The sequence below is a fragment of the Ictidomys tridecemlineatus genome, unplaced genomic scaffold (assembly GCF_052094955.1).
Source record: "Ictidomys tridecemlineatus isolate mIctTri1 unplaced genomic scaffold, mIctTri1.hap1 Scaffold_132, whole genome shotgun sequence".
Classification (NCBI taxonomy): Eukaryota; Metazoa; Chordata; class Mammalia; order Rodentia; family Sciuridae; genus Ictidomys; species Ictidomys tridecemlineatus.
The window spans coordinates 653,148-679,721 of NW_027521185.1; the positions used below are offsets into that span (position 1 = coordinate 653,148).

Consider the following 26,574-nt stretch of genomic DNA (forward strand, 5'->3'; position numbering starts at 1 on the left):
ATTTACATATTGCCATTCTAGTGTCTGATGAATTCTGCTCTCTATCCTATCCTCTACTATCCCCCCTCCCCTCCCCTCCCCTCCCCTCTTCTCTCTCGACCCCCTCTACTGCAAAACATTTCTTCCACTTGTATTATTCTTCCCTTACCCCTCACTTCCTCTTGTATGTAATTTTGTATAACCCTGAGAATCACCTTCCCTTTCTATGCAATTTCCCTTCTCCCTCCCTTTCCCTCCCACCTCTCATCCCTATTTAATGTTAATCTTCTTCTCCTGCTCTTCGTCCCTACACTGTCCTTAGTTAATCCCCTTATAGCAAAGAAGTCATTTGGCATTTGTTTTTTAAGGATTGGCTAGCTTCACTTAGCATAATCTGCTGTAATGCCATCCATTTCCCTCCAAATTCTATGATTTTGTCATTTCTTAATGCAGAATAATACTCCATTGTGTATAAATGCCACATTTTCTTTATCCATTCATCTATTGAAGGGCATCTAGGTTGGTTCCACAATCTTGCTATCATGAATTGTGCATCTATGAACATCGATGTAGCAGTGTCCCTGTAGCATGCTCTTATTAGGTCTTTAGGGAATAGACCGAGAAGGGGAATAGCTGGGTCAAATGGTGGTTTCATTCCCACCTTTCCAAGAAATCTCCATACTGCTTTCCAAATTGGCTGCACCAATTTGCAGTCCCACCAACAATGAACCAGTGTACCCTTTTCCCCACATCCTCGACAGCACTTGTTGTTTGACTTCATAATGGCTGCCAATCTTACTGAAGTGAGATGGTATCTTAGGGTGGTTTTGATTTGCATTTCTCTGACTGCTAGCGATGTTGAGCATTTTTTCATGTACTTATTGATTGACTGTATGTCTTCCTCTGAGAAGTGTCTGTTCAGGTCCTTGGCCCACTTGTTGATTGGGTTATTTGTTGTCTTTTTGTCTAATTTTTTGAGTTCTTTTTATACTCTGGATATTAGGGCTCTATCTGAAGTGTGAGGAGTAAAGATTTGTTCCCAGGATGTAGGCTCCCTGTAAACCTCTCTTATTGTTTCTTTTGCTGAGAAAAAACTTTTTAGTTTGAGTAAGTACCATTTGTTAATTCTAGTTGTTAACTCTTGCTCTATGGGTGTCCTATTGAGGAATTTGGAGCCCGACCCCACAGTATGTAGATAATAGCCAACTTTTTCTTCTATCAGATGCCATGTCTCTGATTTGATATCAAGCTCCTTGATCCATTTAGAGTTAACTTTTGTGCATGGCGAGAGAAAGGGATTCAGTTTCATTTTGATGCAAATGGATTTCCAGTTTTCCCAGCACCATTTGTTGAAGATGCTATCCTTCCTCCATTGCATGCTTTTAGCCCCTTTATCAAATATAAGATAGTTGTAGTTTTGTGGATTGGTTTCTGTGTCCTCTATTCTGTACCATTGTTCCACCCGCCTGTTTTGGTACCAATACCATGCTGTTTTTGTTACTATTGCTCTGTAGTATAGTTTGAAGTCTGGTATCGCTATACCGCCTGATTCACACTTCCTGCTTAGCATTGTTTTAAAGCATCCCAGTTTTAGCTTACGTTCCCCAAGGTGTGCTGAAGTCTACCTGCATTTCACATTCGCTTTCCCTGTGCCTTGAAACTCTTTTACAACCCCCCCACCCGTCTTCCAACTCTTCAGTCATGCTAGAATCTCCCAATAAAATCTGAGCTCTCTTCAGAACCCAAGTTGTATCTTGCTTTCTTCAGTAATTTTTCATCCTAGCAATTATATGACTATTATTAATTTGTGAGATTCTTGATAGCAAGGATTTATTTGGCACATCAGAAAAATACATCTCTTTTTTAAAAAAGAATCAAAATTTTTATGCATCAGAAAATATTTATCTATTTTAATAGAATCAAAAATATATATGGTGATTGTTGAATTTACATGGCGCCTTTGGCAATATAAATTATTGTGAATTGACCCCGTAGATATAAAACAAAAATGAGGGATCAAAAAGAAATGTTTGCAAAAAATAAAAAAAGAGTCAAAGGACAGCCTTTAAATGAGTTGGACAAAAAAATATTTGGTATACTTAATCTCATCACTAGAGTTAACTATAAAATAGGATTATGAAATAAATAACTGACATTTATAAAGTTCTCCCTCATAGGACATTTTCTCATTCTTTCTCAAGAAGCCAGTAGCCAACTTAAAAGACACCCATATTCAGGATGAGGCTAGTAGATACCAAGTTGATGCTTCTCTGAGACTGCACAGAACAGTCTATTAATATATTCTAGTGAATTGAGGTTAATAATAAATACCATTCAAGATTAAAAACATTGTAAATGATAACTAATAAATCTTCATTAAAGGTGATATCAAAATGTCAAGTACAATGTTTCAAAATAAGAAAAAAATTTGAAAGATTAAAAATATCATGGAAAATTCAAATTTTCCAAAATATCTAAACATTTTACTTTGTCTTTCTGTGATCATAAGTAGAAAATTGCCATAAAAACAATTTATATTTTCTCCTACTAAGCTCGTCTTGTTACTTGAAAATAATTATCAGTCATTGAAAATAAAAACTGATCAGCTACACATAATCAAGACCTGTATTTGGCAAAGTTGGTGATCTGCACTATTTTATTGTTGGTTTTGCTAGTGCTTTTGCAAGACATGGTATAAAGCACATGACCTAGGCTGTTTCAAGGATCCCTAATTCAAGAATGATCTCTCTGGTGCAGCCTGTCATCTTTATAAACTTCACTCAACAATCTGAAATAACAGTTCATTCCTTCTGAAGGAGACTGCAATCAGAACTGAGATATTACCATATTACAGAGTCAGAGCTACCAGCAGGTGAACTCTTGTCTCATCAAATCCTCAATAAATTATAAATGGTCCTGGAAATATTGTGTTAAATAAGAAAAGATAATGACTCTAAAAACATAAAACAGAGCTGTAAAAATAGTTTGTTACAATATAAATATTCAGAAAAGATATATTATGTTTGCACAACAAAATAAATTTCAAGAAGCAGTATGCAATGTTTATTTTGATGAACAAGCAGATAAAAGTAACTTTAGTACAAAATGAAAATACTCAAGGTCAAAATACATAATTTAACACTGTTCTATGAATCATCTAGGGCACTCAACAATTGCCATAATGTAAGAAGGTTTTGGAAAAACGAAAATGTGTTAAGATTCTATCAAGTGCCACATAATTTGTGAGTAGAATGTTTCAGTGAAAAAACTTAAAGTTCTCAGCAGTTTAAAACTAAATTCTGTAATGATTTAAAGCCCCTTAAGCCACAGAGAATGCTTAGACAGTATTTCCTAAAGTGAAATTAAAATAATTTTATGTACATATATGTGTATCTATACACATACATATATGTTTATAATATATATGTACACACACATATAAGTAATATATATGTATTTGTAAACATAGATATAATTAATAAATTTATACAGTAATGTCCTGAATGAAAAAAGACTGTCTTAAAAAACAAAACAAAATATAACATACAATTTAATAATTAAGTGTTTATGACATAGTGTCTGCTTATAATTCAAGAAGTACAGAGCCAGGCTCAGGAGGCTGAGGCAGGAGAATCACAAGTTCAAAGCCAGCCTCAGCAAAAGTGATGTGCTAAGTAACTCAGTGAGACCCTGTTCTTAAATAAAATACAAAATAGGGCTGGGATGTGGCTTAGTCCTTAAATGCCTCTGAATTCAATCCTAGTACAAAAGGAAAAAAAGTACAAACATCTATTATTAAAGTTTCTAAACATTCCTCAATAAATGTGATTGTTCCAAGTTAAAGATCCCCTCCTACACATGACATTTTAGCCATTAATTGAGTTATGTTCAGTTATAAAAAAAATCTTTACTATTCAAGTAATTTTAAAAATTAACAAAGAATAGTTGGCACCATTCAATTCTACCACTCAGTCTACACATTGACGACAAGGTTTGTGGATGAGAAAACAAATGTAAGTACTGACATTGTCACTTCCTAATTACATCATCACACTCAAAGTTCAAAAGCCTTAGATCCAGTTTTCTCTTGCATGTATTTTGTTCACATAGACTTCATAAGGTTGTTTTGTAGGGGTCAAATGTTACTATGCCCTGAATCATCTTAGCACTTCTCCTACTGGCAGAAAGACTAGAACTGTATGGTAAAAATTTATCTTTAAACTACAACTAAGAATTTCTGAGTATATTTCTAAAAATAAAAGCATTCAAAAATATAAAGAGGTAAATTATTATGATGAGTATTCTAAATCAACATTACTTTAAAACACAATTTGGAAGTTAAATATAAAAGTCTATCATATGACTTACCTTATATTTCAATTAAATAACCTATACATATCTTCATCTTCTAACATAGAAAATTTTGGTGTAAGCACCATTTAGATTGTGTATTATTGATAAATAATTACAGATTCTCATCTTTTAATAACATGATCAAAGGACTGCACATCCATCTACAAATATATTTCCTGTCAAATGTCCATAGCATCCAACAAATACCAAATTTTAAAATCATATTCTTTTCCATATTCTGTATTTTACTAAAGATAATGAAAACAGACAACTGCAAAATAATTTGAAATTACCAGTCTCTAAAAAATTGATAAATTATAGCTTAAAAGAAGTAATAAAAACATCTTATTAATTTAGTAGTACCTAATGTTTTTAAATCATACATAAATTCTGGGCTCCTTAAAAATTTTAAAACATCATAAATAAAATTTGGGTTCAAAATGATTTTCATAAAAGGAAATGGAAAAAAAAGAATCCTAAGTAATCATCTGAGAAATTATAGTAGGATAAGTTGTTGAAAATTTTTAAAATATATGTTGTAGCAACCGTGTAGCCAAGCCTAAACACTTCAAGTCAGGGCACAATTATCAGCTCCTGGAAGACAGCAGATCAATTACTCCTGACTCTACTCTAGCATCCTTTATGGATTAGATTTACTTCTTCACCATGCTCTACTGCCCTCCTCTGAAGTCCCTCCCTTGCTATCTGAATATAAATTCTGTGTTACCTTCCATGTCTGTAATATCCAGTGCAGTTCCCAGCACATATGAAAGCTTCTTCATTCATTCATTCATTCATTCATTCATTCAAGTTTCTTGAGCTCCTAACTTCTATCTGATTCCAGATACCAGGAAGAAAAGCCCAACTCTGATCCTTGAGAAGCTTTCAGTCTAGTGTGGGAAATGACAAGTAACTGACAATCATGAGAGTAACAAAGACAAGAATCGAATAATGAATTTACCACTGCAGGAGTCCTGGAAGACCAGGGCATTTTTAAGTAACAGGATTTCAACAGCTGGCAATTATTGGTGGTTCTGTCTGACAGAAGAGACCCAAAGCAAGAGATTCCACTGGAGGCTAATGGATGTAGGGTGAGAAATTAAGTTCTAGGGAAATCAATATCTAGACATGAGGGTGAGGGAAGAGATGTGGGATAAACTTTGAAAGAAGCCTGGAGAAGAAATTTAACCTTTAATCTGAAGACACATTTGAAAAGACTTGCATTTTGAAATGTCACTTGGACAGCAGCATGGCCAGAAAACTGAAAGGATAGATGAGTAAAGGCAAGAGATAAACAGGAGGCATGCCAGCATTCAAACAAGAGAGGATGATACCCAAAATATTCACTGTAGGAATTTGAGATTCTAAGAGGGTGGAAACAAAAGGGTGGAGATTGAGTAGGCATGGGAAGAGAGGCAGACAAAAGAATGGAGAGGATGATCCCACTGTCTAACTTGGGCTACTGGGGGTCCTGTGCTACCATCCACTGAAAGGGGAAGGTTTGCTGATAGATAAATAGATACAATCACAAATAAATAGAGAAAAATGACTAAGTTGACAGTATATGTTAGCCAAAAACCATACATCTAAAAGCAATTATAGAAGAATTTTCTATCTGCATTCTTGGAGAATCATAGAATTACAGTACAGAAATAACTATAGTTTAGGTAACTAAAAAATATACCTATATCAACTTTAGAAATAAATGAAAAAAGTGCTAGAACACTTTGAAAGTTCCGACTCTATCAAACCCCATGCATGTTGAAACTGGCCTTTCATCCCTTCAGCCTGCACATAAATTTACATCTATACATATATACATTCTATATATGTATTGTTTGCATATCAAAAGTGAATTTATGGACACAGGTTATTTGCATAAAAATGTGAGTATACATATATGTTTATATTACAAAAGAGATTCTAATTTTCAAAAGCTTATTATTAGATATAAATTTATTTCATATCTTTTTTTTTAAATTTTACTATGTTGCTTGATGCTACAGTTTCGATATTAAATGTTTTTCAAAGTCCCCTTGTGGTAAAGGATTGGTCCCCAATATGGTGCTATTTGAGAAGAGGGAGACATTTAAGAGGTGGGGCTTAGTGGAAGGTCTTCAGGTCATTGAAGGTGTGCCCTCTCTTCCTCCCTTTTTCACTTCCTGGTCATGAGGTGAGCAGCTTTGTTCCACCACGTGTCCCTGCCATAATGTGCTACCTCACCACAAGTCCAAAATCTATGGGGCCAATAAATCATAGACTGGACCCTCTAAAACTATCAGCCAAAAGTAAACCTTTAGTCTTTATAAAATAATCACCTCAAGCATTTGTTAAAGTAATGTAAAACTGGCTAACATGCTTGACAGACTTAGCTATGGAAGACCTATGGAGAAAATATTACCATTTATAGTTGGTCCAAGTACCAAGTAATTACAAGCAAAAGGTTATGGGATTACAGAAGAAAACTGAATGAAGAAAAAAATGCTGATTTCTACCAGTGATTGTAGGAGAAGAGTAAAACTTTTTAAAGATGAAAAAGAAATTAATGTAAATATTAAAGTAGAGAATACCCCTAGAAAATAAGAATCTCAAGGAAAAATAAGAGGCCCCAAAAGAGAGAGAATAAGAGAACAAATTAATCATTGACAAAAGCAGATATGCTATAACACATATCTTAGAAAGGATCACCTTCACAAGCAAACTGCTAATTGATAGGATAAAGGAGAGTTTAACAATGACCTAGTCTCTATCCCCACTGATGTTTCTTGACCAAATGGTATACAGGATACTAATTACTATGATAGCAGGCAAGTAGCTTTGGTGGGTGTCCTTTAAGATGCCTTACTGCTTGAAAGGCTTGGAAGTCATCAGGACACAGGATTGAGCATCTCCACCTTCCCTTCACATGACCCTCTGGGACCATGTGATCCAGCATGTCTCCTACATCAGTACCAGGGCTGTAAGGGATCATCTTTTTTCTTTACACAGTAATTCATAAGAAGACTTTCTTGCCTACCTATAGAACTAAGAGGAAGAAATCACAATGAAAACAATTCTAAATTATAATTTACCTCTGGAGCATCACCTTAAAAATCTAGTTTTAGTCTTATTTTGAGCTTTTTCATGATAAGGATTTACTGATAATAAAATGAAGGTTTCATACATCCATTTAATTTATACTTTCAGCATATATAGATAAATATAATAATGGATTTAATAATAATGGATTATAAATATAATAATGGTTTATGTCACCTATAGGTTCCCATAAATGTAACTGTTACTATTTTAATTAAAAATATACACTGTTCACTATCTTATAACAATTTGTAACCATTCTCTATATTATTTAAGAAGGAGCAACAGTATTTGCAGGCAGTCATATCACTTACCACTCACCACAGACCCTAAAAGCCACAACCATGCAAATCTTACTCTATACTTTACCAGGTCAGTGTTTCTTTCAAGATTTAACTCTAAGAAATAGCTCTATAAAATGTACTTCTACTAGAGTTTTGAGTATAACCAGATGAGAAGCAATGTTGGCAAGAAAAGTAGTCAAATATATTTCATGAACTCTGCTGATGAGCAATTTCTAACAGAAGAGTAAGAATAAGGCAAACTCCAAAGGAGCATGCAGTGTAACATTTATCTTTCAGTTCTCCCTTGTTCTGTGAAATTTATAAACTGTAACACATCTTTGTGAACTGCATGAAATACAAATTGTCTTTCTCACAGATCATTGTGCTTTTATGAGTGTGGATATACTGTATTAAACAAAATAGTGCCTATGTTAATTATGACCCATTGATGCATTTTACACAATTAAAATGTCAAGATAAAAATGTAATGATAGTTCTGTTAATAACTGAAATATGAAGATCCATAGGCTGAAAATTAAATTATGGTGCCATAAGTTCAATTATTTTTGTATTCTCATTGACTTTCCAAGTCAATGTGCAAATGCATCTCAGAGAGCTTTTTATATATATGCATACACACACACACACAGACATATTTAAAGAGACAACCAAATGAGATTTTCAAGGAATTCATTTATGAAATTATGACTAATCACATCATCTTTCTCTTTTTAAAAGTACAAAAGCATATGTCCAATGTTTCTAGAAATTAGTAAAGGATCACCGTATCCTTTTTCCAAGTAGTAACTGTCTTATAAATTTATCTTTCCTATCATAAACTGTAGTAAAAAAATAATAAAACAGCACCACACAGATGTGTGTATTTTACAGATCTACATAAATATTTTTAAAAGGCATTATTCAAATATGAATTTAACCTAAATAACATGAAGTAAATTAACTAATTAACATTAAGTAGAAATGTCTGTAGATATGATACAGAAATGTTTATGTGCAAAAGAAAAATTTTGAAGTTTTCAATATTGCATCATTGAGATACAAAAGTTTTTATGTACTCACTTAAATTTCTCAGCTTCACTCTGAAAATTTAATGGACCTAAATTTTTTAAACTAATAAAAATAAAATTGGGAAAAAATAGTTTCTCACAATTTTCCTTAGCAAATGTGATTTAATGGAGAGGAAACTCCTTTTAGCAGAAATATCAATACAATAATGCCATTGCCCATACTGAAATCATGAACTTCTAGCCATCATTTTATACACTTACTCAGTAATTCACTAGCAACATGCTTAGAAATTATTTTTTGTAAAAAACTTAAAATTCCTACTGATAAAACTTTAGTTTACATACCATCAATAATGCTTCTGGCAAGAAAAGATCCTATAGGATCTCATTCTGAAAAGATAATCTTTTTCTGTGAGCAAGAAATAGCACTTAGCTACAAAATCACGATACTACTTAACAGTGATCAGATGATCATTCTATTTGACTCTTACTCATAAAGCTAAAAGAAATAAAAATATACCATTTGATTTTTAGCAACCTGTTTCTATTTATAGCTGTGAGTACTCCAGAGTCCTGTTCTATCTCATTTTGGATCACTTGAACTATATACACCCTTTGCCAGCACAGAGAAGGACAAGAGTTAAATTCTGGCTTATGCATCTGGAAGAGCATAGTGAAGCCCAGGCATGCCTCTGTGTTTGTTTTGTGCAATACCTGGACATCTATACAGCTTTCTTTCCTGTGCAATATCTCCTTTGCTTAATCGGGTTCCCTGACCAATTGCCGGACGTATGCCGTTTTCATCAGGGTTGGGGAGAATGGTATTCAGGAACATCCCCCTGGAAAAAAAAAGAGAAACAAACCACACCTACGTCACCAAATTAAAACTCCTAACAAACATCAGGCTGTTTTTTTCCCCCATACTCAATTTTAATCATAGGGGAGATATGCCAGTTTGAGTTTTATGCAGTATGAGGCTTTCAAAGTACTTTCATCAAGGTAGGACAAAAAGATTCATGTTAAATGTGTGTGCCTCACGTTCAATGATAACATCCACGTTTTCCTTAGAAATGTACATCATATGTTTGTAATAATCTGAAATACTTTTACGTCTCCAACTAGACTTTTATTTGGGTCTCCCACACAGATTACCAGGTTGAAAAACAATTCTTCCTCATTAAATAAGAAAAATAGCAACCTCCAAAAAATAATTGAAGCTACTGAAATTGTAAGAGTTAAATGAAAAGTTAATTTTTTTTAGTTAAACTACTAATTTAACCTAAAGAACTGAGAAGTTCAGTATTATTATAGCATATGTTACAAGAACAAGGAAAAACAGGGTGCTGAGATTTAGATAAGACCATGCAAAACAAAAATATTGTAATTTTGCATATGTAAATATACATATACACACACATATATATATAATATAAATTTTTTCACTATGAAATAAATAAGCAAAAACAGCTTGATCAATGTCCTAATAAGGCTAAACTACAGATAATGAGTTATTTTGGACTCAAGGTTGTGGTAGGAGAATTGCTATTTTTCTTAATATGCATCATTTAATATTCTGGCTACACTGCACTAAAGTTGCATTCTAATTTTGCAATATATATCAAACATTTATAACTCAAAAAGAAGTAGTAAGCTTAAAAGTCAAAACAGACTGAGAGACTATTCCAAAGAGTTGAGAAGTATGGAGTCTGTGTATATGGAATAAAAAAAGTGGAAAAACTGTACATAAATTTAAGAAATAGAATCATAAAATATCTTTCAAATTAAGATAACCAATAGGACGTTCCTTCAACAGAACAACATTTTCAGGTCTATTTAATTCTCCCATTAGGAGATATTTACTAAGCACTGTTTTAGGTCTGGATTTATACATCAAATAAAACATAGAGAAAGTCACACCTTCATGATTCTAACAGACTAATGTCGGGAGAATGGCATTAAACAAGATATTCATAATTGAGGTAGTGATAGTGCTAGGGAGAAAATATAAAGGTAAAATTTTGGATATTGATTGTGCAGTTATGATAGCTGGCTTTTTAAGAGGATGATTGAAAAAAAACTTATTTGGGATTTGACGTTTTAACCAAACATACAAGAAGTGAAGGTCAGAGCTATATGTGTAACTGAGAGTAAAGTGTTCCCCAAGAGAAAGAACAAGAAACACAATAGCTTGGAGATGAGAGGATCTTGAAAGTTTGAGCACCAGCCAGAGAATTTAACTCTTACCTGGAGGACAACTGTTAATCTTGGAAAGTTGGAGAAAGTTGGTAAACAGAAGAGTAACATGATCTCTGAGTAATTTAAGGCTAACTTCTCTAGTTTTTAATAAAAGAAAGAGTGATGAATATTATATTTAACTTGAATAACTCAAATAAGGACAGTGGAACTCTAAAACCAGATCCAAGCATCTACAGAATCCTATGTGTATACCACCTGAGATGTGGGTGAAGATTAATGATTTGTGGAAACTGATCATTAAAAGTGAGAGTTTGCATATAGTTGTAAGATTCTCCACTGGAGAGGACACTGCAAAGGAAATGAAAGGCTAAAGTACCAGGTAGTGTTAAGAAAAGCTATTTCTAAATTAATAAAGTGCTACTTTATTAATTTAGAAATAGCTTCCATACTGATGTCACTTCCATACTGATGTCACTATTTTCTATTTCAAAACTAAATTTATAATATTTGAAAACTTTTAATATTTTCCAGCTTTCAAAAAAAGATTCCATCTTAAATGGTCAATGATATTTTGGAGGTGAAAATATTTCATATCTTTGTAATACGTTTATGAAATATTTTATTGAAAAATGAGAGTTTTCCAGTGTGAAAACATCTATGTTACAAAATATCCATGGGCATTAAAGCCTCATTCTGCCTAAAGAAGTAATTATTCAAAAAGAGGTTAAGTGATTTATTCTTGTGTTCTTTCTTTGTCATCATCAAGAAGTTAAAAATTCTTTTCCCTACATCCTGGCCATTGAGCAAGACAGACTTTTAATGGATCATCTCAGTGAAATCCTATTAACAGGCCTGAGTCACATCCAGTTGGGAGTATGCTAACTAAGCTCCATTATTCATTCACTTTAGCTACAATTAAAGAGAAAAATAGCCATGTTTTTAAATAAAATTTTGCGAAATATTATAACTCTCTTTTTAGTGAAAAATTAGAATTTTCCAGTGTGCAAACATCTAAATTACAAAATATCCATGAACATTAAAACCTCATGAGTCCATCCCTGTTTCTCCCAGATCTGCTATTGATCTACACTTATGAAAACAATTGAAAGTTTTATTGACTTTTTTCAGAATCTACAAGCGTTATGAACAGAAGAAATTATAAAACTTTATATGTTTACATCTGCAGAATGAAGAACAAAAATTCTGTGATCATCTCAGTTGATATAAAAACAAAAAAAAGCATTTGTGAAGATTCTACATGACAAAGTATTTATCATGATGAGATTCTTTTCATGATACTCAATAAACTAAAACTAGAAGGAATTTATCTCAACATAACACAAGCCACATGAGAAAAGCCTAGAGTTAATATCATATTCAATGGTGGAAAACAAGCTCTTCCACTAAGATCAGGAACAAGGCAAGGATACCTATCGTCTGTCACCTCTTCTGTTCAACACAGTACTAGAAGTCTTAGCCAGAGAAAGAAGAAAACGAAAGTGAGAGACAGAGAGAGGTAAGGAGGAGGATGAAAGGAAGGAAGGAAGGAAGGAAGGAAGGAAGGAAGGAAGGAAGGAAGGAAGGAAGGAAGGAAGGAAGGAAGGAAGGAAAGAGAAAGGGAGGGAGAAAAGAAGAATATAAATAGAATGCATGCCAAATTGGAAAAGTAAAAATTATCTCTGTTTACAGATGCCATGTTCTTATGTGTAAAACCATAAATACTCTACAAAAACTGTTAGAACTAATAATGAAACAAAGATACAAATCAATATAAGAAAGGCATTTCTGTGGAGTAACACAGAACAATCACAAAAGAAATTAAGTAGAAAAGTTCTCCTTATAATAGCATTAAAAAATGTCTGAGAAATAAAACTAACCAAAGAAATGAAAGCTAAAAAAAACAATGTGGTAAGAAATTAAAGAAGAGGGGCTAGGGCTCAAGTGGTAGGGCACTCGCCTAGCATTTGTAAGGTTCAATTCTCAGCACCACATAAAAATAAAATATTGTGTCCACCTAAAAATTAAAAAATAAATATTTAAAAAAAGAAATTAAAGAAGACACATAAAATAGAAATATTCTTTGTTCACATATCATATTACCCAGTCTACAATCCATATCAAAATCCCAAAGAGATTTTTTTTGCAGAATTAAAAAAAAACACTTTATAAATTATGTATAACCTCAATAGAAAATAAAAAGCTGAAATAATTTTAAGAAAAGAAATAAACTTGAAGAACTCATACTTTGACTTTTGAGAAATGATTTCAAAACATATTATAAAGCTATAGCAACCAAAATATGTGGTACTGGCATAATTGCAGAGCTACGGACCAATGAAATAACAAGGGCCAGAAATAAATTTCATATATAAAGTCAAATTATCTTTAACATGAGTGCCATAACCATACTCATTTGGGCAAAGACAGTTTTTTTTTTAAACAAATGGTGTGACAAATCTGAATATCCACAAGAATGAAGTTTTGAAACAGAATCATAGGTCAAAGCTAGTTGTCATACCATACAAAGATAGGTTGGTGGTGACTGAAAGCAGGCAGCAAGAACAGAGTAGTTTTGGGGGGAAATGCAATGTAATATCAAAGTAGTACAGACTAAGAGAATATGCTAATATGCTACATATGGTAATCCTTAGTAAAGATTCATTCTATGAAGGACAGAGGAGATAAATTTCTTTCACTTCCTCTTCTCTAAAGCATTAAATCCCAGGTTTATTCTAAATAATATAATTCAACAGCCTGAGAACGATGTCTTGGATGAACTGGGATGTAACGATCAACTTCTTACATATTTACATGTAAAAATGAATTTCAAGCATTGACCTAAAAAAAAAATTTTAGGGTTAATTTCAGGCCAAATTTCTGGATACATATCTACAAAAACTTAAATTCAAATTCAGGAATGAACAGTTAGTATCTGGATAGTTATCACATTTGCACAAAAATAAATATTATATATCTTCAGAAGGTAATGACTTTTAAATCTATGAATGTTAAATATAGTAAACTCTCAAATTTTTGACATTCAGACATTTTTAAAAGATTTATTTTTTCTTTTTTTTGGTACTGAGGATTGAACCCAGGGGCACTTAACTACTGAGTCACATCTCCAGCACTTTTTATGTTTTATTTATAGCTTTCAGCATTCAGGGCATCATTAAGTTCCTGAACTAGCTTTGAACTCATGATCCTCCTGCATCAGTCTCTCAAGTTGCTAGGATTATAGGAATGTGCCATCTTGCCCAGTTAAAGATAATTTTAAAATGTTTTCATATATTAAGGGGTCATTAACATGTATTTTACTTTTTACCAAGAAATTTGTTTTTAGAGCATAGGAATACATTTGAATATTTTTCTCTTTTTCCTAATCTCGTTTTTAAAAATAGATGCTAATGAAATGTGACATGGACATAAGTGGGCAAGAAGAATGAATGGAAATGGTCAGGAAGGTTAGTGTAAAATTGATGTCAATGGGAAGAAGGGATGAAGGAGGTTAGTGCTTAAATTCTTCCAGATCCTTACCTGGGAACTATTTGCTTGATGGCATCATCTTTAGAGTAAAGTAGATCAAAACCCAAATGTATTATCTCTTTAAAAACAGCATTCAATTACTAATGAAATAAATTTAAGGTTAGCAATTGATGAACTGTAATTGTCAACTACGTGGAAATAAAATATCTTCTTAACCACCTTCTTTGAGAATCCATCTAATAATATCAATTTTTGACCATAAATGGTACTTGAGTGCTAAAAATGAAAATCTACATTACAAAACACTCTTTTTAGAGAATATAATTCAAACTCAACAATAAAGTAACCTGTTGCTTTAGAAATGCCTGAATTTCATTAAGCAATGCTTTGCCAATTTAATGTGCTGATTAGTTTGGTAATGGTTTTAATTGCCCTTTCTTTTATAATTTATGAATATAAAATTGTTCGAATCATTTTAAAACGATCACTTTAAATTTATACATTGGATAGGTAATGTAAAATATCTTTTAAATGAATGCCTGCTATTAGCTATGAATGTTAACCATTATTTTTCTACTTTCTTTCTGACAGGAGGCAGCAATATTGGAAGATGGTCTGGTTCTAATGTCAAACATAGCTTTGTGAGAGGCCACATGGAGAAAGGGATTAAAAGTCAAAAGTTATAACCTGAGACTCCAACCTTGAGAAAGTGTTCCTGGCATAGTGCATGATACTGTCAAAATCGTATCTTTCACCAAGGGAGTTTACTTCTCCAGGCTCCATCTTCAGAAAATTGTACTCTTGACCTATGAATCAGGGATAAACAAAAGCCTTTTAACTAAAAGAACATAAGAGCGCTTCTTAGACCTGCATCTGCTTTTGACTAAATGACTGATCTTTTTGCTGATTGTATTTACATACCAACTCCCAGGTGTGTGCAAAAATCATTTGCACTCCGATATCATATTAAAAGAGCAAGTTGCAAAAGAACTGAATTTGAACAATGGGTTCAGTTCTGCAGAAAGGAAATTACCAGAAGCATATTTTGGGTTTGTTTTCTGTGTATACTTGTTAACACCACATAATATTTGTTTCTTTAAAATCATACTGCTTCTCTGGGTAGAGTAGAAGTGATTGTAAAGTTATGCTTTTATTTAATGCATTTCCCATATTTTTCTCATGACTATGTTTGCCAGGACCCACAAAAATTATCTGATTATTTGCTTTAGATCCTTTCTAAGAAACGCTGTGGGAAGATACAAAAACAATATTAGTATAAACACAACTCTGAGGTTATAGCTACATGACTTCATCATTGGTGATAAAACAATAGCCAATCTACTTTCATTCAAAAATAAAAGAAGGTTCCCCTTGAGAAAAAGAAGTTTCTACTTTGAAAGCTTTTGAATCAAGAATAATATGCTTCAGAACTTTTTTTTTTCCTTTGCACATCTGCTATCTTAACTTCAGGACATCTTCAATTTTAAGAGATTTTCTACTGCCTGTCTGTACCTTTTTAGGCAACATTTTTTTTCCTGAAATTTGAAAAAAAAAAGAGTTAAATACATGGGTCTACATCAATAGTTCCCAAACCAAAGAATTTCTTTCAAGAGAGTTTACATTTCAATGATTCCCTTTTCACTGTTAAATCAGTCGAAGATGATGCAAGTCATGTTATTTATGTAATTTGCAAAGCTTTGAAACATTTTATTTAAAGATGAAGTACTGGAATTGCAAATTCATATAGGGCTGGGAATGAAATGATCATACCATTATTATAACTAGGTTTTTAGTCCCCTGTCATATTTCTATTAAACATAAAAATATTAAATAAAAAGTTTTCCAAAAGGCAGTAAAGAAATCTAGTGATTTCACAATATAACATCTCTCTTACATGATGATGAAACCAATACTCATTTGAGCATTAGGGATGAAGGAAACAACTTGGATCCATAGAACCCTGTTCTAGGCTAAAGTGTTTTAGTGCATCTTCGAATTAATTCACACCATAAAAAATTTTAAATTAATTATCTAGCCTATATAGTGAAATATATCTTCGAATGAATTCACACCATAAAAAATTTTAAATTAATTATCTAGCCTATATAGTGAAATATATATTCAACAAATATCTGATATATCTATGTGTGTTAGAAAATATTCTTAAAAATTATCCTGAATTTTCATTCAAATTCTTGTCTTCCTAAGGAATTTTCAGCATGTTATAGCATATCCCATTCTAGAGGGAATTTTCAAAAAGCTATAGACCAGATTTTGTGACCCATCAACAAGATTTCAATTTAGAACACAATATGAGAATAGATTCTCTAGCTAAAGCAAAATTTCATAAATTTTCTGAAAGTGAAACATAACCAAATTCAGAAATGCATTTCCCTGCATATAACTTATAACTTAAACATGTGAAACAGAGGGGTTTGCTAGTTAAAAAGAACATAGCCACATACAATCCAAACAAAAGAAAATTAGACTTGTTTCTTGAAAGAAGGGGAGAATCAGTGATAGAAACAGGGTGAGCCACACTTAACAATTAAAATAAATGGTAGCTTCTTTCTTGAACGTATCTTCTGATGTAAATTTGATCCTCATACCAATTTACCTCTTAATCATAGTCACCAATTCTGCATGTAAATATGAAACCAGCATTTGTTTTTATTACCCAGAGCTCTTGGGAAACACCTGATCTTAAGTTTCTGAGTTAGGGAAACTCATAATTTGTTGATAACTAATCTCTAACATGAATGCTTTCAGACTGGTACAGTAGTTCTGATACAGGAGTTCCAATTACTTAAGAAATCTCTGGAAATATATTTTATTTTCAATTGACCTGAATGTTTAGTCAAAAAAGTATTTGATCAAAATTTTCCTACTACTATGTCAGGTATTAAGGTATCATAATCTATTTCTTAATAATACCTATACATTTTTCCCTGTTTAGGTAATATTTATGTTGCATCAGAAACCCTCTTAATGGTAAAATCATTTTTGAAAGTTATGTACTTTATAAGAGTATTTGGGGGATTCCACATAATATTTGGCAAATAGAAGAAAATAGCAGTGATTAATAGAAAGCTTCTCATTTCCTTGATAGTTGAATTAATTTTCAGAAATATTGTTTCCTCTTAAGTTTTTCTCTCAATGACATAAAGCATAAAGATGAACTTTGATGGATGGTTCAAGCCAGGGCTTCTATTTGGGGGAGTATAAATTTTCTTTGCTTCTCTTTAATATCCAGCTCTACAGATCACTTTGTCATTCTTGAATTGTTTTCCTCATTTGGCTTCTGGAACATCACATTCCACTGATTTTTTCTTTTACCTCTTAGAGGACACCTTTGGTCTTCTGGTGGACACTCTTCTAAAGGTTGCTCAAATCTTGTTGCTTTTCATTTTCTATGCTCCACTTTTTTCTTCTTCTTCCTCAGTTTTTCCCTAGACAGTCAAATCCACTACGAAATGTTTATCTTCAGATACATACTAAAGTCCAAACTCGCCTTTCCTTTGTCTAGTAAAGGAGGATCAATTCAAAGGGTCTTTGAATTGAGGGATGTGTTAAATGGAATCAGTATTTTTTATTTCTTTTTCTCAGAACCAAGCCTCTTCACCAGTGTTCCTTTCTTCAATTGATGACACCACAATTCATTGTGTTGTCTGAAGATAAAGCTTTTGCAGATCTTTCCTTATGTTCCTCTTAAAACATTTTAAGACTCTCTTCTTCCTCTTGCCCTGTCCTACCCTAATTGAGAACACAGCCACCTCTCAAACCTCTAATAGGTTTCCCTCACTTGAGGCTCATCTTTCCCCCACCCCCAATTAATGTTTTTTACAGGTTACAGAATTCCTCTTTTAAAAATCTTAACTTTCTCTGTTTATAACCCTTCACTTGTTCCCCAGTAACTACAGGATACAATCTAAATTTCTTAGATTCACAGAAAAGATTCTCCACCCTCCCCAGGTAGTTGTGAACTAACACTCACTCATAGTTCAACATGCCACCACAACAGTTAAGTGAAAAAGATCATGTATTTTCAGCCTACAAATTTGACCACTTTTCTGGTCCACCTGCAATAAATATTCATACTTTATTTCTAAATTTCATATTTGTGTGTGACATCTCTCTGGATTTGCCAATGCACATTTGTTACAACTTGCTTCTTTTCTGCAGTATTCTCAATGTGACAGGTACTTTTCTTATTCACTTGAAATCATTTGTGTAGATACAAAGTTTTATGTTTTCCATGACAGTACCTTTCAGTGTCTAATAGTGCCTCAGCATTAACTGGTACCAAATATATAATGAGCAAATAAAGAAAGCAACCCTAAATTATAGAAAATGATAAGAATTTCAACATTAATAACTTAAAATTGCCCATGAACAAGAAAGTAAGCTCACATTTTTATTTTACTTTTGCTAAAAGTGCACACTACCTTATAAAAAAATTCCAAACAACAGATTTTTTTGGGAGGGGGTGTGGTAGAGATGGAAATGTACTTACTGATCTTTGCAAATGTGAAAGCTAAGTAAAAAGTTTTACAATGATGCAACTATTATATACCAACTCTTAAAAGAAAATTAAAATTTAATTATAAATTATATTTCAACTACTAAAAATATTCTTAATAGTCTGTCTTTGACAAAGTCAAGTTTAAGAGAAAAATCTCAAAGAAACTATGTAGACTATCCTGTAAATGACTCATTTCACTGGAATTTTCTTCAGAAATTATACATGATAAATGTAGATTCCTGTGGTTACTGAGCATGTCATGGCAAACCCTGGGCTCTTTCTAAATCCTATAATATAAATTATAGATCTAAGCACAAAAACAGTTCAAATAAAATAATCATTTAATAATATTAGTATATTGTTCAATAACTCACACCTATTCTTGAAAAAGTACAGACGTTTAGAAAGAAAACAGACCTTAAGAAACAAACAAAGCCTAGAAAATTCAGGAAATCAGTCTCTAAAAAGAAATTAAAAATATAAAACCAACAAGAGTGATTTTTAATAAAATAACATATTGACTCTGCCACATAATTTACACTGTTTACAAAACATAATAATTTTACACACCCTAAAATCTCTCACCTGGCTGAATGTTTTCTCTTATTATGGTTACGTGGTTGTCTCGATCTGGTCATGTGTGTTCATGCCAAAAGCCCATCATGTGGCCCAGTTCATGAACAATGATCCCAAACTTATCACAGTTCTTTTCAATAGAGATTGCCTGGGGTCCATTTCCCCTCCAACCTACATAGGAGCAGCATCTATAATAAAGTAGAAAGTGGAGATGTTGGTGGAAAAGAAAAATAGATAAATTACAATATGGTGGAACTTTTGTGAAGAGTTGTGTTGAACCATAGCACAGTGGTACATGCCTGTGATCCCAGTGATTCTGCAGGCTGAGGTAGGAGGATCGCAGGCCAGCCTCAGCAATAACCAGGCTGTGTCTCAAAATAAAAAATAAAAATCATTGGAGACGTGACTCAGCAGTTGGGCACCCCTGGGTTCAATCACCAGTATAAATAAATGAATGAATAAATAAATAAATAAATAACCTAAGGAACCAGGATGTGGTATCTCATTTGACACTCTATCTGCAGTGCCCAGGCTCCAAGCTGAAATTTAAATTTTTGTTCATTATAACACCAAGCCTATAGTATTCTCTTATAGCATCCTGAATTGTCTGCAAAATCTGATAAAAAAAAAACACTAACAATAATTAATCGTTCAAAGAAGTATTAGATTTCTGTGATTTCTGTCTATTGTTCAGACTAACATTTGAGTGTGATTTTTTTTAATCTCACTGTCTAAAATAATCTCCTGGATTATCAGGAAAAAAATGTGAAACACCCAGAAATACCTTCCTGCAAATCTTCATTGAATTATTGATATTTATATATTTATAAATGTATATACATAGAATGTTTTTCTATCCAAAATAGAATTTCTATTTATTCATTTAAATGTGTGTGTGTGCACACATGTATGTATGAGTGCATAACAGTCTGGAAGTCTCTTATCCACACACTCTATAAATAATAAATACATTGGACACCCTTTAAAACAAATTTTAGGTGATTTAACAATAGTAGCTATAATTATAAATACAAATAAAATCATATCTAAAACTTTGATAATCAGGTTTGAATTGAAATAGCTTGTCTATAGCATGTTTCTCCTAAACAGCATTAGAGAGCACTAAATAATTGGTCTTGAGTAGTTGGGAACTGCAGTGCACTAGACATTGTCAAACACCTCTCTGATTTATTAAATTAAAAGAAAAATTGTCAAAAATTAATTGCACAAAGGAGTAAAAAGAATTTTACTCTTTTAATTTCCAGGGTAAGTACATTAGATGGTGCTTTTGATTTTGCACAAATATAAATTCCTGTGTCAGTCTCTTTCTTACCCAAATTATTTCTGTAGGTTTTTAACTTATTTATTCATTTACTTATTTATTTGTTCATTCATTCTAATTAGGTTTTAAGTGTCTACATATTTTAACTGAGTTAGATGAACTAATTAGTACTCATTATGTGTAAATCTAGTATAGCAGTAAATTAAGCCTAATAAATAAGTAAGTAATAGAAAAGAGAAAATTGGTGGGGAAGGTGAAAATCTGAATTGTCTTTTTGCCTTGAGAATTTTCTTTAATATTTTAATCCATATATACTTATTACATACTCAAATATTTATTACATACCTAATAAGTAATAGATATAGAGATACAATTTTTGTTCAAATATTATAGAGATTAAAACTGAAATATTTGATACCTTAAGGCAGTATTATTGAAACTGAAATATCTGATGATTATATAACCACTAAATTACTCACATTGAGTCATTTCTGCTGGTTATAGTCAGAGAAGACAGCACTTTGCAAAACAAATTCTGGGAGACAGTAAAGCAACTTGGTCAATTTGTTTAATCCTAAAACACCCTTTTAGCATAATTTTACCCATGGCAATTTCCTATAATAAGATGGGATTTCATAATGGAAAGGAAAAATAGATTTCACACTGCCTTATTCATGAGTTATTATTTTACAGTGGTCCTGTGAAACAAGAAAAATGTAGTGCTTTTATCCCTGACTAACAAGAGCTCTTAGGGACAAAGAATTCTACATTCAGATTAACTAAATATGTACTTAGACAAATATTAGGCATGGAATGATAGGGTAACATGCAATTTAGAAAAATGTGATTTAATCATACCCAAACATTATCTTAGTTTCTAATGTAATCCAGGTTTGAAGGCATTTTCTTCAATATGGCTCTCAAATTTTTACTTCTAATTTGTGTGCCACTTTTACGACTTGACCATCCTGTGGTCTATCTGGTACCTCAAGAAATGCTTTCAACACCCATAGGAAACTCTCACCTCTCTCTAATCATAGGGAATAATCCAAGTATACTATTCCCTATTTTCACCTTGGTTTGGCAGACCAAAACACTTTCCTTTAAGATAATCCTTTGGGACATTTCAACATTAAAAGGTTGGAATGCCTTCTACCTTTTCATCAGCTATATTTCCAATTTTTTTTTTAGTTTAATCATTACATTTTTTAATAACTCCTTTCTTCATCCTTCCTTCCTCTCTTTTATTCTTGTTTTCGATAATAAACTCCTATAAAAGGCCACTAAAATTTAAGTGCCCACCATTAGAATGGGGTAGTAATCAGGACAAGAACCTTCATCTCTTCGCTTCACTGATTTATCATAAGGATTTAAAGCAGGGCTAGTCCAGAGATAGCACTATTTGTCCAATACCAGGCTCAAATAGTCACCCAACTTTCTTAATGTCTGCATTTGTAGAATAATAAATGTTTCAATTTATTGTGTTCCTAGTTTTCCTCTCCAAGAAACCCGATCTATCTTCTCACCTACCCATCTCAGTTAAAGGGAGCTCCAACCTTCCAGAGGCTCAGGCTGAGTAATGCCAGGATTTCTGAATCCTCCCTTTGTCCTCCAACAGTCAATCCTGTTGGCTCTACCTTCAGCCTATATCCAGAATCAATCATCTTGTCATTGTCTCCCTTGTTAACACCCCAGTCCAACCATGGAATCTCACATGGAGTGTTGAAATCATTTACTAACTGATGATTCTCTCTGTTCTAGCCTTCCTGCAGCAGTTTTCTTAGCACCAAGATTCTTCTAAAACATCAAATCTGCAATAGCTCTGCGGTAAATTGTGTCAATGGTTTAAAATATCCATTACCGTTCTCTAACAGATGATTATATTTCCCTACCCCACTAATGCTAGGTTTGGTCATGTGGTTTGCTCTGGACAATGTCACAGAAGCCCAAATTGTTTGTGTAATTTCTGGGGAGAGTCTTTTAAGAGCCAACACATGGTTGACCATACTGTCTCTGTTGCATCTGCTGGAGGGAGAACAATGGGCAGAAAGACTGGATGCGAGAGTAACACTGCTGTAACGCAGCCACAGCTAAGCCATCGTGGGCAAATAAATAAAAGTCTGTTGGTCCAGGCCTCTGAGATTGAGGGATCCTTGTTTACCGTAGTATAAATTTGCTAATCTGACTAAAACAGGTTTTTTTTAAATCTTTACAAAGTACAAGAAGATCCTAAACAATTTCCGCACACAAATCTCTTACCACACAGAGCTCATCTCTTACAACCAGCCCTCCTGTCACTCCATGGACTCCAGTCATGCTTACTTCCTTACTCTGCCTTGAAAATGCAGAAAAGCTCTTGCTTATCATTCCTCCTCAAGAACTCAGTTCTCCCAGATACCCAGTTGCCTCTTTACCCTAAGATTTTCAAGTTAACCTGTAGTTAATGGTATGTTTTATATTTCACTTATTTCATTCCTTCATCTCTGCATCTCCACTCTAGAATGTAAGCTCTATGAGCACATAGGACTCTCCGTCTGACACTCCTTTTATCTCCAGCCCCTAGAACACAGCCTGGCATATGGTAGAACACAGTAGCTATTTCTTTAAAGAGCAGATCTAAGATGTGCAGGAGGGAGCTAAGGTTGATTCATCCCACAGCCTCTCTCTCCAATTTTCCATTCATGTGATTCTATTTATTACCTAATAACCTTCTGAGACATTCTTCTTCCTGCTTCAGTTAGCTCATCTCTGGTGTTTGCAAATAAGAATCTTGACTATCACACCCCCAAAACTGCCTATCTACGTCCTCCTCAGAGAGAATGCCTTATATTCAATGTTAACATCCCAACACATACTATGGAGGTAACACAACATGGGAATTCAATATGTATATCATAAATTAACTTCTTCACTAATCTGAATAACCAAATACCACAGCATTTATTTATTTAGTGCAACAGCTTTGATGACATAAAAGACCCAATATGAAATCCAATGAGAGTGTTAAGTGTTTGACATACACATATCTTATTCTCATTGGCCCTAAACACTTTGTACAACACCAACTTCCAAACTCCTTAATAATTGAAATGATTTTTTATGAGATTTAAAGATAGCAACACCATTTCAAAAGAATGATAAAACCATCAGTCATGGTGGCCCACACTGTAATCCTAGTAACACAGCTCAGGAGGCTGAGGCGGGAGGATCATGAGTTCAAAGTTAGCCTCAGCAACTTAGTGAGCTGGGTAGGTGGCACATGCCTATAATCCTTAGTGGCTCAGGAGGCTGAGATAGGAGGATCACAAGTTCAAAAGCAGCCTTATCAACTTAGGCCCTAAGAAAGTCAGAAAGACCTGTCTCTAATATTTTATATATATTATAGCTAGGGATTTGGCTCAGTGGTTAAATGCCCCTGGATTCAATCCCTGGTATAATAATAATAATAATAATAATAATAATAATAATAAATAATAATACTGCGATTCATTTCCACACTGCTGTAAAAATATCTATTAAAATATAGCACAGCATTTTCACAATTTACAGAAGCCTTTTTGAGGTTTGTTTTATTAGTGCATTATAGTTATACATAATATTAGAGTTCATTTTAATTAATTATATAAGCATGGAACATATTATTTTTGAGAAAGTAGTTGTTATCTTGCAAGAAGCATATCTGGAAAACACTACTGTGGGAGGGAATATCTAAGACACTCAGAAAATGTAGAATCTTGCTCTGACCAATACGTTTAGAAAATAATTCTAGTTTGGCAGCAAATTGATGAGGTAAGACAGAAGAATAGCCCAAGCATGGGATGCTGAAGATGTGAGCAAACCAGGGCACTAATGTGGGACGAGGTGAAAATAGATTTCAGAGGAAGCATACCAGAAGCACAAGTATGCTCAAGTTCTGAACTTGGGTGAGTGGATATCAGCAATGCCAATGTTAGAAAGTGGTGTGGCGGAGGTAGGAACCCACTTGCCCTACAGGCACAAAATTCTGTGGTCCTAGAATATATTCATTTAATATATAATATTTTCTTATGTAAAACTCAGACTTTCTCATGGCCAAAGTTCTATGCAATATTAATAAAGAAATCCTACTTGTGGAGTTTATTTTTTTTCCATCTGAACTTCAATCATTCCCTGGTTCTACTTACCCACAAGGCCTATAGGTGAATACAATGTAACTCTCTTCATCACTTCTTTCAATGGATGTCACACAGGTGTGCTTTTCCCAGTGCCTCAAGGCCTGCTTGAACATGGCTCTCTGGCTGCCTGGAAAAAAATGGCACGACTTTAATACAATGGTGTCCACTCCAGGGAGGAGTGCTTTGTGCTGGCTCCTCCGTCCTGAGCTAGGCCGGCAATTCAGAATGCCACTGTTATCACTAAACAAAGAGTACTAGCTTATAGCACCCCAGATGAGTCATTATTAAGAATCAACACTCACTTTATAATCAGAAGGTCAAGGCTCTCTATCTCTACAAATATGTGTGTACAAGGCTCTATAGATGGTGTATACATTCTTCCTGTCAGTTTAATAGAGATCAGCTTCCAGATTTAATAGACACATTTGAGGCTCAGTTTAAAAACCAGAACATTTCTTTAGATTCTTAGGGTAAAGATATTCTTTTCCAAGTTTCAGAGATATTCTAAGCTAGTAACTTAGGTTAAGGGAGTGTTTTTCCAAGTTTGATTGAATACTATAGTTGCTATATTCCTATTCTATAAAAATGCACACTTAATGTGCATGGTAATTGTTTTTCTTTATTAAAACAGTCACTCTGGGAATATCTTACCAGTAAAGTTGCCTCCTATAACATAAGGAATAACACCTCCAGGCCATATTCTTTCAGTTCTTGATGTAGCAGCTCTGGGAACTCGATTTTTCTCATTTTGCCCTGAGAATTTTAGAGGTACTTTTCCCTTAACTGTGGTGTTTTGCTCCAAGCCTGCAGTGACATTTAAAACATTCTGTGAAACAGAAGTCCTCTGTCAGGGAATCATTTACCTCTTAAAAGACAAAAGTTGAAATGTCTTATTTACATATTTGAATAAATATGCCTGAAGTCAAAATTCATTTTTAAAAAACTTTAGTTATCTTACATAGCTTAGAAAGGCACTAAAATATTTAAGTATTTCATATCCAAATACTATTTCTTAATGCTCTATAAATGAATTTTGAAGAATTTTCATACAACTGTATACAGCAGGTAGAATTCACACAGGCATATAAGCCCTAGAAAAATGGTTTTATATTTTCTATTTTACTAACTCACTATCAATTCTCCCCAAAATAATAAAATATATATTGTTTAATAAAGTTATGTGGTATTCAAGAGTCTTCTTATTCTGGCTAAATCCCTCATACTTTAAATCAAAATTAATATTCTATAATATGGTCTAAATTATGAATATTACACTATATTGATAATCAACACAATAACATAAAGACAGATGTGGTCTTGACTCCTGGGAACACTCAGCCATCTCCATTCCAGTTTCCCCTGAATTCTTCTCCACGTATCAGCATGACTCAGAGGTAAGTACCTCAAGAGTAGGCTCATATAAAATGCATTCTCCCTGGAGCAGCTTCCAAGTCTAGTCTGACTTTTCTTGGTGGCCTTTTGTAATAGTTTCAGTTACTGTCTTGTTTCTCATAAATTTACATGATTTTTTTATATTCATCTATCATTGTTGATACAAATGCTTTTTCACTAGAATATGTTTTGACACAACAAGTATTAAATGCATATGTCTCCCTGTACCTATGTCTGTCCTGGG

General features: G+C 33.3%; 1 pseudogene across 1 annotated transcript in view; it reads right to left on the reverse strand.

Annotated features, from left to right (window-relative positions):
- The window catches only part of LOC144372567 (tolloid-like protein 1), a 72,567-nt pseudogene that overhangs the window by 43,182 nt on the left and 2,811 nt on the right, over nucleotides 1-26,574 (reverse strand). Inside the window, exons 3-8 of the transcript XR_013432539.1 lie at nucleotides 25,590-25,742; nucleotides 24,948-25,065; nucleotides 19,512-19,690; nucleotides 15,105-15,210; nucleotides 9,437-9,561; nucleotides 7,732-7,739 (exon numbers count right to left, since the gene is read on the reverse strand). The product of XR_013432539.1 is annotated as a tolloid-like protein 1 (transcript). The remainder of the gene's footprint in view (nucleotides 1-7,731; nucleotides 7,740-9,436; nucleotides 9,562-15,104; nucleotides 15,211-19,511; nucleotides 19,691-24,947; nucleotides 25,066-25,589; nucleotides 25,743-26,574) is intronic.